Raw genomic sequence first — 17,530 nt, forward strand, 5'->3', positions numbered from 1 at the left:
AAGTTCGTTTCAATTCTTAAAAGTGTGAGTGTATTAGTAAAAAAGTGTGAGTGTATTAAAACTTGAAAGGCAAAACTTGATCGTGTAACCCCCAAGTTAGTGAACGATAGTTTTTATGTATAATACTTTATTTTTTCAGTGTACATCTTTATTGTTGCATTACCAACTACGATAAATGTGTAAACACGTAATTAAAAAACAACCCCTCGTAAAATATATTAAAATTTCATATGGTATGGTAACTATTAAGGGTATATTGATTTTTGAATAAACCCAGATAATAAATATATTTAGAATTATGCATAGAACAAACAAATGCAGTAATTTTTAAGTGAAGTTATAAAAGATTTGGATACAATACAAATTCAAAATATTGACTTTTATTTATGGCTAGTGAATGTTGTAAATTCAATAGGAACATTGATTTACGTGTTACTTAAACTATAAAATAAACATTTGGAAAAAGTTCTCTGTTAGAACAAGTGAAATATAAACTTTTTAAGTAAGTACACCTTTATTTACTTTAAAATAGATATATAATATTCGTTATGTTCTTATTTATCAACACAAATTTTTAATTTATAAGATTATAACTATCAATATTACATTTAAATCGATCCACATGAGATATTATATTCTTAATTGGCTAATAATCAAAAATAAGACATGCTGATATTGTTTCAGTAATTTCCACAAATTATTCGTTTTTAGTTCCCGGACAGTTTCCTCTAAGTTTAAGAAACGTCTTAAATAGATTTTTATAATTATTATACACATTCTTATAATTATTTCGCCATTAATACTATTTTTTTCACACTGATATGTAAATTTTTTTTAAACTCAAACTTAAGACTGTCATAGACCTATGAAAATCTAATTTTCGTAAGAAACTCTATTCTCCTGAATTGAAGCCGGGTTCTGATATACATACTAAAGAGTTAATATTCCTTCCGAAGGCCATCTACATATGTACCCTATGGTAGACGTACAATCAATAAATTTTTAAACAACCAAGTTAAACAAATTTATATATTATTAAAGTTCATTTCAGACCTTTTACAATTAATATAGAAGATATTTTATATTTTGGGTCTTTTGCCTGCTAGTTTTAATATATTCAATTTTTTTAATTTTTTATTGAAAATTTTCAATGCTAGTAAAAATAGTAAATATAAACTAGTAGTTAAAGAAACAAAACAAATAAACCTTCCGTATTATGAATTACTGAACTAAATAAATAAAATATGTGTTAAATAACATTACTACCCATCAAAAAAAGATGCGAAAAGATGTACTAAATACATGGGTTCCACCGATAATTCTATTTGTTTCTATTTATTTATACCCATTTTGTCATTCCGATTGTCGCAGACCCACTTAGTATACAGTACCGAACTTAAGTATTATCACAGGATGCCCATTGTACTTTAAGGTCGATTTAAAGGCCTTATAATAAAAAAATGTGGTACGACATTATGTGATACGACATTCGAAAAGTGCCCTGGAGACGATCAAATAAACCCGTCAATCAGTGCATATGTAGCTTTAAAGGAGACGTACAAATAAATACGTCAATCACCATTTGTATTTGGACGCACTTTTCCATTATTACCAAAAATTTCGAAGAAACTGACGTTTTTTTAGTTAATCAGAGACGTAAAACACAATATGAATATTTTGTTTCATCCGTGAACGGTAAACACAAAGCAAATGAAATTTGATTGTCAATCATAACAGGAGACGATCAAATAATGAGTCGTCAAATAAAAAAATCAAAACTTTTTGATTTTCATCAATCATTGCCGACAACGCGTACGTGTAGCCGAAAAAGAACGACTGCACGCACACAACTATGTGATTGATGTGTTTATTTGATCGTCTCCAGGGCACTAAACATTGCACGATGGGGCCAATGACCAGTTTTTGAGGCAATAAATCACAGGAAACAGCTAGACCTTTCAAATTCCGTACAAATGATAATAATGAGCTTTTAAGTCTTCAGTAAAAAAATCAAGTCAATCGGGCAGTGCCACGCCCATTTCCAGTAGGTGGATTAAAGTACTACTGCGGTTGATGATCACCGGGAAATAATAAGTTTCTGAGTTTCAAATAGGTCACATAAATGCTCACCTAAGACTTTAGTAATCATTTCAAGTCAATCCGCCTACTGCCATACCCACCTCTAGTGACAGGAAATATATGCATGGCTATAGGCGGATCTTGAAATTAAACGATAATTGCATCAGTCTGTTCAAGATACATTTATTTAGAAACTTACTTTAAATAAACAAAATAATTCATATTAATACATTTAAGAAAATTACTTATTTTATTATTTTTTTCTTAAATGGTTGACTTTAAAAAAGTAATTTTTGCCTCAAAAACCTGTAATTGACCCCATCGTGGATCGTTATAAAAGTGATTTTCGGAAGTGGGCTTTATATGGGAGCTATGTCTAATTAAAGACCGATCGACACAAAATTTGGTGGTGCGATTTCGGCTTATATAAAACTTATTTGTGCTGAATTTGGTTTGGATATCTATATAAATAAGATTTTTATGAGAGCTTAACTATTTTCAGATAGGGCAATCGTATGGGGGCTAGGAGAAATAATGGACCGATTCTAACAAAATTCAACAGGCTTTGTCCCTGGGACAAGAGAAAAGCTTGTACCAAATTGTGTAGAATTTTCTTTAAAATTGGAACCTGTAGTTTGATTAAAAGGTTTACTTTGACAGAATGACAGACGGACGGACGGACATCGGTTAATCGACTCAGAAAGTGATCCTGAGCAGATTGGTACACCATAAGGTGGGTGTTGGAACAATATTTTTGCTCGTTATAAACATCAGCTCTAACCCAATATACCCTCCCCACTATGGAGGTTTAGGGTATAAATATCCAAATTTTTAAGTTATACGCTATCTGGAAATAAATTTTATAAAAATTATAAACAGCGGCAAATGGCGGCAGATGATTTTTCCAAGAAATTATAGTACACATTATTACCTTTCCCCACACATATATTTTTTCACGGATACGCTCGGATAAACAAAGTTCTATTCCAAAGAATATATGGACGACAGCAAAAACTTCACAAAAAAGACAACACAAGTTGACACAAAAAATTATTTACTACATCTAACTTTTTTTTGAAATTTTTAATGACATTTTAATTTACACACCTTTACAAGTGTTTTCCATTTTACAAAATTTTTATAGTCTTAAAAGTTTTTGTTTGACGACTAAAATTTCTTTGTTGTTTCATTATGATTGAATGTCGAAAAATGTAGCAAAGCAAAACTTGGCAACTTTGGCAGCTCGGCATGACGCCATGAGTTGCCACCTGACTTTAATTTTTTAATATTTGAGTATTTCAAAGTGTTAAATATAAAATACCGTTATTATTTTTTTTAAATGGTTGACTTGAAAAATGGACTTTTTGCCTCAAAACCTGTCATTGGCCCCATCGTGCATTGTATGAAAGCCACATATGTCCAGTATAGAGTGGTTCTATGGTGTGTAAATGCTTACCAAATTGCAAGATCCACACAAAATTCAGGAAAAATACCAAGTTTTTTGTGGATCGGCCCATATTTGACCATAGCCCCCATATAAAGTTCACTTCCGAAAATCACTTAGATAAGCATAAATGTCTTACAAATATAGCTATTAAGTTGAAATTCGTCATAAATAGTCCCCATATATACCAAAATCGCTGTACATAATTCTATGAAGATTGGCCAATAATTGGTTATAGCTCCCATATAAGGACCACTTCCGAAAAACACATTAACCTACATAAATATCTGAAAAATATCAATATCAAAACAAAATTTTATACAAATCCCTAATTTATATTTAGAAATCATACTACAGGATTTTGTGAATATCGGTCCATATTTGACCATAGCTCCCATATATTATGTCACTTCTGAAAATCAGTTAAGTACTCATAAAACTCTTATAAATAGCTTTATCATGCTAAAATTCGACACAAATAATAAGTATATACATAGAAATTACTGTACCAAATCTTACGCAGATTGGCCGATAATTGGTCATAGCTCCCCTATAAGTCCCATTTCCGAAAAAGATATTAACCTTAATAAATATTTAAAACAAATTGATATCAAAATGAAATTACGCACAGATGAGTAATTTGTATCCAACAATCATACTACTGTAAATATCAGTCCATATTTAACCATAGCTCCCATATAAGGTCCACTCCAGAAAATCACTAAACTCCTCATAAATTTCTTACAAATATAGTTATCAGGTTGAAATTCGAAACAAATTTGTTCAATATATGTATTCAAAAATCGATTTACCAAATGTTACGATGATAGGCCTATAATTGGTCATAGCATCCATATAAGAACCACTTCCGGAAAACACAATAACCTGCACAAATATCCAAAATAATCTGTACTGAACCAAAATTTTACACCGATCAGTAATTTGTATCCAAGAATCTTACAAGATTTTTTAAATATTGGTCCATAATTCGTCATAGCTCCCAAATAAGGTCCACTCTTGTTAATGGCGTTGTTTATATGAAATTGTACAAAAATAGCACTCAAATACTTAGGCCCATAATAGGTCATAGCTTCCATATATTGAACCAAAATAGTACACAGATCAGTAATTTTTAAAATCATACTACTGAATTTTGAGAATATCGGTCCATATTTGGCAACAGCTCCCATATAAATACATAAAAATCACGTAAAACAAATATTTTATGACAATCGACTCATAATATGTCATATCTCCCATATAAGGCCCACAACCCAATATCTTGAAATTTGTCTAAATATATTTGTATACCCTTTTTATTCTCTGTTCTTCAGTTGAGGTTAAAAAGGAAAAATGTTGATCCAAACGTATTAACTTATTATTAAGTATATAAATTGTTAAATATAATACGTTCTAATAGGAATTTCAATTATAAATTTCTGAATTAGATACAATTTTTTGTACATTTGAAATAAAATATCTTCGGCGTAAACTAGTCTTACTAACAATTGTTATATTATTTCAGTTGTTATACCATAATATTTAGGTGGAGGGTATTTAAGATTCGGCACGGCCGAATATAGTACTCTTACTTGTTTTAAACCGGTTTTTACAAAAGGACTGTTTTCGAGTTATTCGACAAACCGTTTTTTTTGTCTCGAATTATTCGACAAAATCGAATATTTTTATTTATTTATTTTAAGATTCTGCGATTACTTTTAATAATTATGGATTACTTTAAACAACACTTTTCTTCTAAATGTGTGTTATGATTTCATGTTGAATGCCATTAACAAGTTATACATCAAGGACTAGGCGCAGTCGAACGTCATTGTTATTATTTCTGGCTCATTTTTGTTTTTCCTGTTCTACGTAGTTTATACAAACCGCGTGTCTTTTAAATTGGTGGATATCATAAAAAATCATTGATACTGTACCACAGCCATTGTCACTACTGATTTTAATAAAAGTTATAATTAATCGTTCCAGCTTCCTATACGTAGATATAGGTTTAGAATATATTGAATGTGACTGGCAAAATTTAGAAGCTCAGCTCAGTTTAACAATAAAAGAACTTCGAAATCCATACAATAAACTAGTATTGAAACAACTAGCGATTTTAAACCAGGTTGTGAGTACTTGGACAAATAAATTTAAAATAAAGTAAATCTTTTATACAATGCAATTTCAACTATAAATGATCGTGTTACTTTTTTAATCAAAAATAAATTGAGGAATCGTGTGTCCTCAAATCTTTTAAATTGTATTCTCTTTTTGAAATATTATTTTAAAAAATACAACTAACCTAATAGTTTGTTGTATTTTTTATGTGTTAATATTATATTAATATAATATATTATACTAGAGTGCTGCAAGATTGTATGGACGAAAAAAATTTTCTAATAAGATATAAAAGACAAAAATTGGTTGAAAAATTTTAAAGTTATTAAAAAATCGCCAGGCCATTAAGGTGTCTCAGGCCACTAGAACAAGAAATGTAGCAACAAAATTAACATATTTTGATAAATATTATAATAAAAGTACATTTTTACTTAAAATATATCCATATTTAGTTGTATATGAGTTTTTGTCTTCGTAGGAACCGGTAACCTATTCGCAGGTATGACCAAAAAAATTAATTTTTTTTAACGGCAGTTTCAAAACTTCATTTTCAAATTTTTAAAAATTTAAACAAATTTCAAAATTTTGTGATCATCACATTGGGATTTATTGAGAACATAATAGGGAATAAAAATATGAAAGAAGTATGTCAATACCTCTTACAGTTTTTCCGTACCTGCGATTTAAATTTTGAGATTTTCGAGAAAAACTATTTTTTTGGCCATATTTGGATTAATGAGCCAAATTTCTTTACTGTTATTATAATATTTTTATTTCTAATGCTTTGCGATATAAGGTTGTTTATAAGGTTTCTGATCCTGGTATTTGCGAAACACTCTTTATTCAGTTACAGAACTTTAGCTTAACAGCACTTTTTGGTGTTGTTTACTTACCTTATGGTAATCTTGTTGCTTTTGAGAGTACCCATTCTGATTTGTTTCTTCGTTATTCTGATATAGTAGTTGTAGGTGATTTCAACAATAACCTATTTAATGATACAAAATCTGCTTCTATTAGATCTATGTGTCTAAGATGTAATCTGTCGGTGGTTCACAACTCTAAACCTACTCACTTTGATATTTCTCATTCATCAACTTCATTATTGGATTTTTGGTTGGTGAGTAATACCTCTATGATTACCTCTTCAGACCAAGTGCTATGTCCTTCTATATCGCATCATGCTTTAATTTTTGCCTCTTTCCACTTTAATGTTAGACGCTGCTCGGAATTTTACACCTACAGGAATTTTAATCTTATTGATTGGGAAAGTATAACTTCTTTTATGGATAACCTTGAGACCTCCACTTTTTTCAACTCTACTTCTATTGATTTTCAGTCTTCTTATTTAAGTTCAATTGTGGAATCTCTTTATAATTTTGTTCCAATTGTTACAAAAGAGATTAAATATGTCCCTGATGTGTGGATGAAGTTAAATAAAGCTAAAAATATTATTCGTAAGGATAGGAGGAAGTACTTTGCTAAGCTGTTTTCTGGCGTTGATTTATTAGCTATGTGGAGATTACTTAAAGGGTGTGGTTTAGCGGGTGAAGAAAAACAACTCAATGATTTCAATGTTAATAATGTCAATGAATACTTTGTTAATGTTGCTCCCACGATTACATCTGACACTATTGATATAGATACATTTGAAAGTTTCGGATCTTTTTCTTTCAGAGTATGAATTGTTTTTTTTGCCCTATGCAAAGTTAAATCCAAATCTGTAGGTACTGATAATATTCCCATCCACTTTATAAAAATGATTTTCCCTTATATATCCAAGTTTCTGATTTTCCTCGTTAACTCAATTTTGACAACATCAACTTTTCCTTCTTTGTGGAAAGTTTCTCGTGTGGTACCTATTCCGAAGACAAGAGTAGTGAGTGGTTTGGATGATTTGAGGCCCATTTCAATTCTACCTGCGATCTCCAAAGTAGTGGAACATATTGTTAAAAATCAAATCCTTGATGTCGTCAATGGGTCAATTGTTTCTTCTCAATATGCGTTTCGCCGGGGTTATAACACCACTTCTCTTCTGTTGAATATGACTGATACCATTAGAGATAATATAAATATAAATAAATTGACATCATTAGTTTCCCTGGATCTAAGTAAGGCTTTCAATTGTATTGACTACTTTGTTTTGATTGAAAAATTAAGAACACGTTTTGGCTTCTCAAGGTCTGCTTGCAAGTTAGTGTATTCCTACCTATCAGAAAGACATCAATTTGTGGATATTAATGGCATATTTTCTGGACTTCTTCCTCTGTTTTCTGGTATCCCTCAGGGATCCGTTTTGGGACCACTTCTCTTTATATTATACGTTAACGACCTCTCTGAGTGTATTGACGATAGTATCTGCACTTCATTTCAATTTGCTGATGATACCCTCCTATTATTTAGTTCTGATCAAGATAATGTTGATGTTCTTGAGTCCAGTATTAATTTTAGTCTTGAGCGATTTTTTCATTGGTCTGTTCGGAATTCATTACCCATAAACCTCTCTAAAACGAAGGCTATGCTTTTTGGAGGAACTGGGCATCATTCTTCTAGTTTAAATGTATAACGGAGTTAGTGTTTCGTTCGTCACCCGGTTTAAATGTTTGGGCGTATATATTGATGACCGACTTACATTTGAAGGTCATATTGATAATATATGTTGTAAAGTATTTGGTACTCTCCGCAGAATCAATTCTAACAACATTTATTTACCACTTAATGTTAGATGTAAACTTGAACATGCATTACTTATGCCACATATTTGCTACGGTTTGGAAGTTGTGTCTGGCACTTTGGGCTTTGTTCTTGGCAGAATTAAGCGTATTGTAAATGCAATAGTGCGCTACGCTTATAATGTTAGACGTAGAATGCATATATCAGACTATGTTATAAGATTTTTAGGATGCTCATTTAATAATTATATTATATATCGTAATTTATTATTCTTCTTCAGAATTATGACAAATGGACATTTGCAACTTTGCTCAAGTTTTTCCTTTACACAATCAACAAGAAACCCTCAGATTATTATTCCGAGGATTAGATATAGTATATTTGAACGGTCTTTTGTTGTTAGAGTAGCTCGCCATTGGAATTATTTACCTATTGACCTTCGCATGTTTTCCCACTCGAATAACGCATTTAAACTTAAAATTTTGGCTTATTTTTCTCTTCAAATTTTAAAAACAATAATCAATATTATTTTTAAACTTTATTATTAAACTTTTACATAATACCTTACAGCTTTTAGAATTCCTGCTACTACTTTGGGACACTATATTGTTTGGTATTTTTTTTAAATTAATCTTTTATTAACAGGCTGGGGAGCCATTTGTACAAGTTTTTGATTTTTTATATAAATTTAAGTAAATATTATAATTAAACACTCAGGATTATTCTTTGTAATATATATTTTATTGGCCTACAGAGGCTTCATATGTTACGTGAAATTAAATAAATAAATATTCGTATGTCTATGTCAAATTATAGAAAAACATATTTTATGAAAAAGTACCAAAAATAAACACAATTTTTATCCTTTAAGGGTCCGAATTTCCAAAAAGTACCAAACTTATATTTTGTATTTTTTGATAAGTAAAGAACACGAATTAAAATTTGATTCTATGTTTATTGGTTTAAAAGATACATAGGGTGCCAAAAAGTACCAAAATACAGTTTTTACCCATTTTCTCCCCTAAAAGTTTCGAATTTCGAAAAAGTACGTAACACCTGTCAGCTTATTTTTTGAATGGAGTAACATGCAATTTTAAGTTTTTTTGTATCTTTATTACTGTTGAAGATATAAGGTTACCGAATTTACCCTTTTTACCCCCTAAACGTTCGAATTTCCAAAAATCCCTTCTTATCGGATCGTTTTGGGGAGGGAGCAACCCACAGTTAAAATTTCGTGATTCTAGCTTCAGTCGTTTGGGCTGTGCGATGATGAATCAGTCAGTCAGTAACGTTACTCTTTTATATATATAGATTATTTTAAAATAGATTCACACAATATTAATTAAAACCAATTAGTGAAAAGTGAGCTCTAAATATATACCTTTAAGTAACAAAATAAACATTACCAAGATGTCATTAAATTCATTGAGAATTTTCGGATTTCAGAAACTGATATATAAAAACCGAATATTAATGAGAGTCACTTTATATTAAAATCTGTAGATGAAAAAATCTCCTTCTGTTTATTGAAGAAGGACAAACGGAGGAATGTCATACTCAAGCGGTAAAGACATCAACATTGTGCAACAAAACAAGAAGAGAAAGATTCATCAAAGCTCAGATAGAATCGAGAAAATCAATACCAAAATTTGATAGAATTTTGTCGCTAAATGAACACTTTATTATTATTTTGATTATCCTTCACTTCTGTAAACATTTTTGTAATACTTTTTTCTCTAAATATTTAATATGTTAAGGTATTTATAGGCGGCTCAAGTATCATAATACAATTTCATCGTCTAAACGAATTTTGTATTAGATTTTCAAAAAATACGAATGATTTTTTTGATTTACGGTCGGTATTCAAAATTTGTTTAAAACAATTCAAAAACTTTCTTTTTTCATATCTATCGGGTATGTATTTATAAATACAAATAAAGCAAACAAAAATGTCTACAAAATATAAAATAAAAATAAAGTGTGCTGAAAAATATCAATCAACAAAGAAATAATATATTTGTAATACTATCGTGTAAACAATAAATGTTTTTTTCGAAACGATTTCTTGAAATACCGAATGATTTCAATAATATTTTAAATTTGAAAAGTGTTAATAATCAGTATTGTGGTCTATAAATACCTTTATGTGTATGTAATTATAATTGATTTCTATTTTTACAAATAAATACAGTTACCTAGAATAAACTTGCTTGTCATGCTCTATTGTCATTCTTAATTAAATTTTTGAAAAATTCAACATGAAACCGGAGGCAGAAAATGATTTCCGATTGCAACCAAACTTAGTGACATAAAAATATTTATAATTTGGCACATTTTTGTCACCGTGCCCATAAAAAAACTTAAACTAAATTTCTCTTCATACACGGGTGACCCACCTTAATGAGCATCATGTGACAATACTTAAGTTTGGCACTGTATATTAGAGTGGGTCAATTTTTTTCTTGACAAAGCGGTTAACAAATTCGTAATCTACGATGAATTCTAAGAAGTTTTGCCGAAGAAACCATGGCTCTAAAATCAAAAAAGAAGCTTCCCATTTTTAACGCGGAAATTGTCCTTTCGTATTTTATATTTTTGTTTAAATAAGCTAACATTTTATTGAGCCTTTTAAGAAACTTGACTATGTTTGGGCTTTTTTAAAGGAAAGAAAGGAAAAAAAGATGAATCTTTGCAAATGGAGAAAATTAACAATAAACTTCACCCGAGGATGGTTACAAAATCTCATATTGTGGCTTTTGGGTCACAGTGGGGGAAATGAAAAATAAAAAAGGTGCAAATAAATTTGTAAGTTCTAAACCGATAATCCGATTTTAATAAAATTTATCACAGCTATAAAGGAGTTGTTACTGAGCTTAAGTTTTAAATTCAGACTTTCAACATTAAGGTGGGGCGGAGCCTCAAGGCCCCAAATTGGGCCCAAATTGTTCTCTATCCGACTTGAAAGATTTGTACATATGTAGAATCTACAAGACGAGAGTTACAAAACATACTACTGTAACTAAATTTTATTTTTTATAGTTTACGAGATATTTACCATTGAAATTTAAAATTTTATATTTTTTACCTACCTTGGTCTATATTTTTGAAAATAGCGGATCCAAATCTCTCTCGATGTTTTTCAAATATATATTTTTTAATTAACAACTAACTTATAAGTATTATAAGTAAAGAATTATTTTAAAGTCGATACCAAGTCAAAAGTTATGTGCACTTAAATTAAAAAAAATTAAAAAGAATTTTTTTTTTCGATTTTTTAAAAAATCCCAAAAATGGTATTTTTAGATTTTTGACTCTGTTGACAGGACCGAGATGCGGGCTATAAATTGCCTTTGCAAAATATTTAAAAACATATTGGGGCTTACAAATTTGGCATAAATTTAAAATTTAGATAAAAAATAGGTCTATTTCGGAAGGCTTTGACCACGCACTTATACAAATATTGAAATTATTTTTCTTCTATAGTACTTCCCAAAATCTTACCGTTGAGAAAAATATAAACGCATTATTTATTTTGTTGTTATTTTCTGTATAACTAAAAATTAATGTAAGTACTTTTTTCGAAAAAATCGCGAAAAAAAAACAATTTACAATATTTTTATTTTTTTAATTTAAGTGCACATAACTTTTGACTTGGTATCGATTTTGAAGTAATTCCTTCCTTATAATACTAATAAATTTATTGTTAATTAAAGGATATATATTTAAAAAAATCGGGACAGATTTGGATCCGTAATTTGCAAAAATACAGACCAAGGTAATTAAAAAACATAAAATTTTAATTTTCAATGGTGAATATGTCGTAAACTATTAAAGATAAAATAATGTTATGGTAATATTATTTGTAGCTCTCTTCTAGTAAATTCCACATATATACAAATATTTCAAATCTGATAGAGAACAAAAATTTTGCATCATTTTTAATTTGTAATATACCCGAGATACCCCAATTTGGGTTCTTGAGTCTCCGCCCCACCTTAGTGTTGAAAGTCCAAATTCAAAACATAAGCCTAACAACACCTCCTCTATAGTCGTGGGAAATTTTATTAAAATCCGATTATTGGTTTAGAACTTACAAGTTTATTTGCACCTTTTTTATTTTTCATTTCCCCACTGTGACCCAAAATATCGGTTTTAGGTTCTCGCACAACCACAATATGAGATTTTGTAACCATCCTCGGGTGTAGTTTATTGATAATCTCCTCCATTTGCAAAGATTCATATTGTTACGTTTTAACCTTTTCAAAACGCTGGTTTATTTCCTTTAAATAAACCGGATACTTTTGATTGCAAATAAAAGCCGTTAAGTAGTTTGAAAATTGTAACAACTCTTTATTTATTTAAAATGTACAACAGAATTAAATAGTCACTCAGTGTTTTTTATACACGATTATAAATTCGCAGAAATAAAGACACACTTTATAATGTACACGAATTCAATTGAAAAACACAACACACTTTAAGGCACTTAGATGATGTTTATTCGAAAAGCGTCTCTGATAAACTCACTAACGACTGCAACCTCTGCCACTATTTATAACAATGCATTACCATCTAGAAAGCTGTCAAAGTTCGAATATTCTAGATCATACGCCATCTGTGGTGTACTTTCTACAATGTTCTTTAACTGATTATTCGAACTCGAATACAGCGTTGCCAACTTACAATCAAATCAACTGAAAGCTTTTATTTAACAATGCCCACAGATATGTTACAGTTTTACAGCACTGTTACTTGAAAGCATTATGCTACTTTTAAATCAGCCGTTAAAATCGTTATATTTGAATTCAAGTGCAATTTCGTAACACTGCCCCCCGCTTTAGCCTGTTCGTCCCGAATAGGCATAGATTCACTTCTCCCATATGCAGCTAGTCGTTCTAGATGTACGACCTTCATTTTAGATCTCAGGCTCTTTTCTTTCTGTATTCTGTACACCACGTCGTTTAATTTCTTAATCACCTTGTATGGTCCATCCCAATGGGTTTGTAGTTTGGGAGACAGTCCTTCCTTGCGTTGTGGGTTATACAGCAGTACAAGTTGGCCTTCATTAAATCCCTCAGAATTCGCTGCTCGATCGTATCTGGCTTTCATTTTGTCGCTGGTAATTTTTATTCGTCTGCGTACGAATTCGTGAAGTTCGTTAAGGTCATCTTGCTCTTGGGAAGTGTTTTCATTATTTGATGAGGGCTTAATACCGAATTCTAAATCACCAGGCAACTTGAGTTCTGTCCCGAAGACAATTTTTGCAGGTGTTCGAGAGGTTGAGTCATGAACAGCTGAACTGTATGCCAATAGAAATTTTGGTATGTGTTCATCCCAGTCCTTCTGGTGTGCACTGACCACTTTTCTTAAATATTCCTCCAGGGTGCGATTGAATCTTTCGACCATGCCATCAGATTGAGGATGCAGTGGCGTTGTTCTGGTTTTTCTTATTCCGTAAAAGTCGCACATTTCCTTGAATACGGCGGATTCAAAATTTCTACCCTGATCCGAGTGCAACTCCAGTGGAACACCATAGCGACACACCCAGTTGTTCACAAATACGCTTATAACCGTTTTAGCTTCCAGATTGGGTATTGCATATACCTCTGGCCATTTGCTGAAATAATCCATAACCACTAGAACGTAACGGTTTCCAGCATCACTGACAGGGAAAGGGCCTGCTACATCCATCGCAATCCGCTCGAATGGCGCACCTGAGTTATACTGCGAAGTTGTCCACGACTTCTTCTTACTGGGCCCTTCGCTGCTATGCATTGTGGACAATTGGCTACCCAATCGGCTACTGCTTGCTCTAAGGTTTTTGTCACACCAAGATGACCACCACTGGTACCGTCATGAAACTCTTTCATTACTTCGTTTATTTTAGAGGATGGTACAACAATTAGATTTGTCACTGTTTTACCGTCAGCACTTTCCCATATGCGGTATAAGCAGCCATTTAACAATTGTAGACTATTCCATTGGGCCCAATTTGATTTCATCAGTGGACTTTCGGCCGATATTTCATTGCGGGCTGGCCTTTTGCCTTCTTCTTTTGCCGATATTATTTTTGACAGTATGGGGTCATTTCTCTGCGATACAGACCAATCTGCACTGGACTCTATATGCATTAGTCGAACGTCAATGACACATTCCTTTCTCTCGGCTTTTGCGCAATGCTTGCATTCCACGTTGCAAGGCCGTCTTGAGAGCGCGTCCGCATTGCCGTGTTTCAAACCCTTCCGGTGCTCGATGCTAAAGTCATAGCTCTGAAGCCGCTCAATCCAACGAGCCAGTTGCCCTTCAGGTTGTTTAAATTGCAACAACCACCTGAGGGCAGAATGATCGGTTCTCAGTTGGAAGTGCTGACCATACAAATACTTGTGGAAATGCTTCACACACTCCAATACTGCCAGGAGTTCACGTCGCGTTACGCAGTAATTTCTCTCAGACTTGGAAAGTATTCGGCTGTAGTAGCCTATGACCTTTTCCGTCCCGTTGATCACCTGCGAAAGCACACCGCCTATTCCGTATCGACTTGCATCGCTGTCTAGCACAAACTTCGCCCCTGGGATGGGATATGCCAAAATTGGGGCTGTACACAACAATTCCTTTAACTGAAGGAATGCCTGTTCTTGAGATTCACTCCACAGGAACGCTCGCGACTTCTGTGTTAGCTCATGTAGGCTTGCGGCAACACTGGCAAAATTCGGTACAAATCGTCGGTAGTACGTGCAAAGGCCTAGAAAACTGCGCAATTCGTGAAGATTTCTCGGACGAGGCCAGTCCTTTACGGCTCGTATTTTATCCTCATCTGTTGATATGCCGTCTGCTGTTACGCGATGCCCTAAATACTTAACTTCTTTCTGGAACAATGCACATTTCTTTACGCTAAGTTTTAGTCCAGCCGCCGCTATTCGTTTAAGGAGTTCTTCAAGGTTTTTCAAGTGTTCATCGAAAGTCTTCCCCATGACAATTATGTCATCGAGGTACACCAAACATGTCTTCCAGTGAAGTCCTTTCAACACATGTTCCATTAAACGCTCGAATGTGGCTGGAGCATTGCAGAGTCCAAAGGGCATCACATTAAACTGCCATAATCCATCACTAGCACTAAACGCAGTTTTCTCTTTGTCTTTTTCTGCAATCTCTACCTGCCAATAACCACTTTGCAAGTCTAATGTGGAGAACCATTTTGTTCCAGCTAATGTGTCCAGGGTGTCGTCAATTCTTGGTAACGGGTAGCTGTCTTTTTTAGTAACGTCGTTCAGCTTTCTATAATCGACGCAAAACCTAGCGCTGCCGTCTTTCTTTTTAACTAACACAACAGGCGAGCTCCAAGGACTTGAAGATGGTTCGATTACTCCATCCCGCTCCATTTCGTTAACCAACTCCTTCACCTCATTTCGTTTTGCTAGAGGAATACTTCTGGGCGCCTGCTTTATGGGCCTCGCTTCGCCAGTATTTATTTGATGCTTTACAATTGCCGTTCTACCTTGGCTTTGACTTTGACGAAGACCGAGGTATGTTTCTTCAGAAGCTGTTTGGCCTTATTTCTATCGGGCGGCGCTAATCCTCCTACCCATTTCCCCACATATTCCGCTAGTAGCTCGTGTTCCTTGGTGGATTTATTGGCATGTTCCTGGTTTTTCTCGCAATTGATTACTGCCTCTGCTGAAGTGCATCGACCTATTTCTGAATTTGGCTTAACGACTTTTTCAGAGCTGGACAGGTTAAGCACTCTTACAGGAACTATTTTGTTGTTGCAGGGTTTAACGAGGGCTTTTGCTGTTATAAGATCACTTTTTATTTCTGCTGGTTCTACCACCCACAAACTGTTGTCCTCACAATCTCCCTCCATACAGGCCCATACTAAAGTTTCTGACTGTGGTGGTAGTCTCAGATTCTCGACGGTAACTAGCTTTCTTACTTGAGTCCTATTTTCATATCCGACGTCAAGGGGTATTTCCACATTTCGCCAAATCATAACCTTTTGTCCCATATCCAAAGTAATGCCATGACTAATCATGAAATCAGCACCAATGATTACTTCGTCCACAATATCGGCAACAATAAATACATGATTGACGCTAACATTGGCAATGGTTACTTTCACATTTACTTTACCATAGACAGTGGCTGGCTCCCCAGTAGCTGTGCGCAGACTTACCCCACGTAATGGTTCAATTGTGTTTTTGACTAAATCGGGCTTGACTATGGACTGCGACGCTCCTGTGTCTATAGTAAAAATGTGCTTCTGACCGTTGATGTATCCACTAGCCGTAAGATTGTTATTTTTCTGCTGCATTACTGATATGGATATTGTGGGGCCCTCAGATGTGGGAGCTAGCTCTTGTCCCATAGTGCTAGCTCGTTTTAGTTTAAAGGTGATTCTTGTGACGATTGATGATTTGACGGCTGGTTGTTTCTTAGAGGCGAAACAGATCTGGTTCGTTTTCTCGGTGCTTTGCAGTTTCGCTGAATATGACCAGATTTACCGCAATTATTACATTTTACTCTGGCTTTGCTATGCTTATTATTAAACGCCTCCAAGACCTTTTTTAATTCGTCGACTATATTTCTCTCGTCTTCAGCAACAACCTCGATATTGCGCACCTTGCATATTTGCGGCTTTGAAATTATTTTCGCCGTTTCTTGCGCCAGTGCAAATGGGACTGTTTCAGCAAATGATGGTTTAGGTGTAGCACAAACCGCATGTTTTATTTCAGGATCGCGAATGCCATTGAGGAATGCCTCTATCTTGATATGGTCTAAAAATGGGTTGTTCTCCCCTGGATAAGTAAGCTGTAGCAAACGCTCGATTTCCAACGCAAAATCTTGTAGCGTCTCATTGGGTTTCTGCACTCTACCACGCAATTCCATTCGGTATAATTCTTTTTTATGTTCGCCACCGTACCTACGTTGTAGCGCCTCCATTATGTCATCATAACAATTTCTGTTGCTTGCTGGCACGCTTTCAAGAACTACTGCGGCATTCCCTTTTAAGGCCAATATCAATTCTATAGCTTTTTCTTCATTGTTCCACATGTTTCTAATGGCAACTGTATCAAACTGGAACTTGAAAACATTAAATGGTGTGCTGCCATCAAAACTAGGGGCCTTTATTCTGCTAGATGCTTCTGAAATAACTCGCACCGGTCCATCTTGGCATTGAAGATTATTAACTTTTATTTCTAGGTCATGCAGTTTTTGATC

General features: G+C 33.4%; 1 protein-coding gene across 1 annotated transcript in view; it reads left to right on the forward strand.

The window, feature by feature from the left end:
- Nucleotides 1-350: 350 nt before the first annotated feature.
- Nucleotides 351-17,530, forward strand: part of bsk (mitogen-activated protein kinase dJNK) — a 432,504-nt gene continuing 415,324 nt past the window's right edge. Inside the window, exon 1 of the mRNA XM_065499678.1 lies at nt 351-502. The gene's annotated coding sequence lies outside the window, so the exon portion shown is untranslated. The remainder of the gene's footprint in view (nt 503-17,530) is intronic.

This window comes from Calliphora vicina, chromosome 2 (genome assembly GCF_958450345.1).
Source record: "Calliphora vicina chromosome 2, idCalVici1.1, whole genome shotgun sequence".
NCBI lineage: Eukaryota > Metazoa > Arthropoda > Insecta > Diptera > Calliphoridae > Calliphora > Calliphora vicina.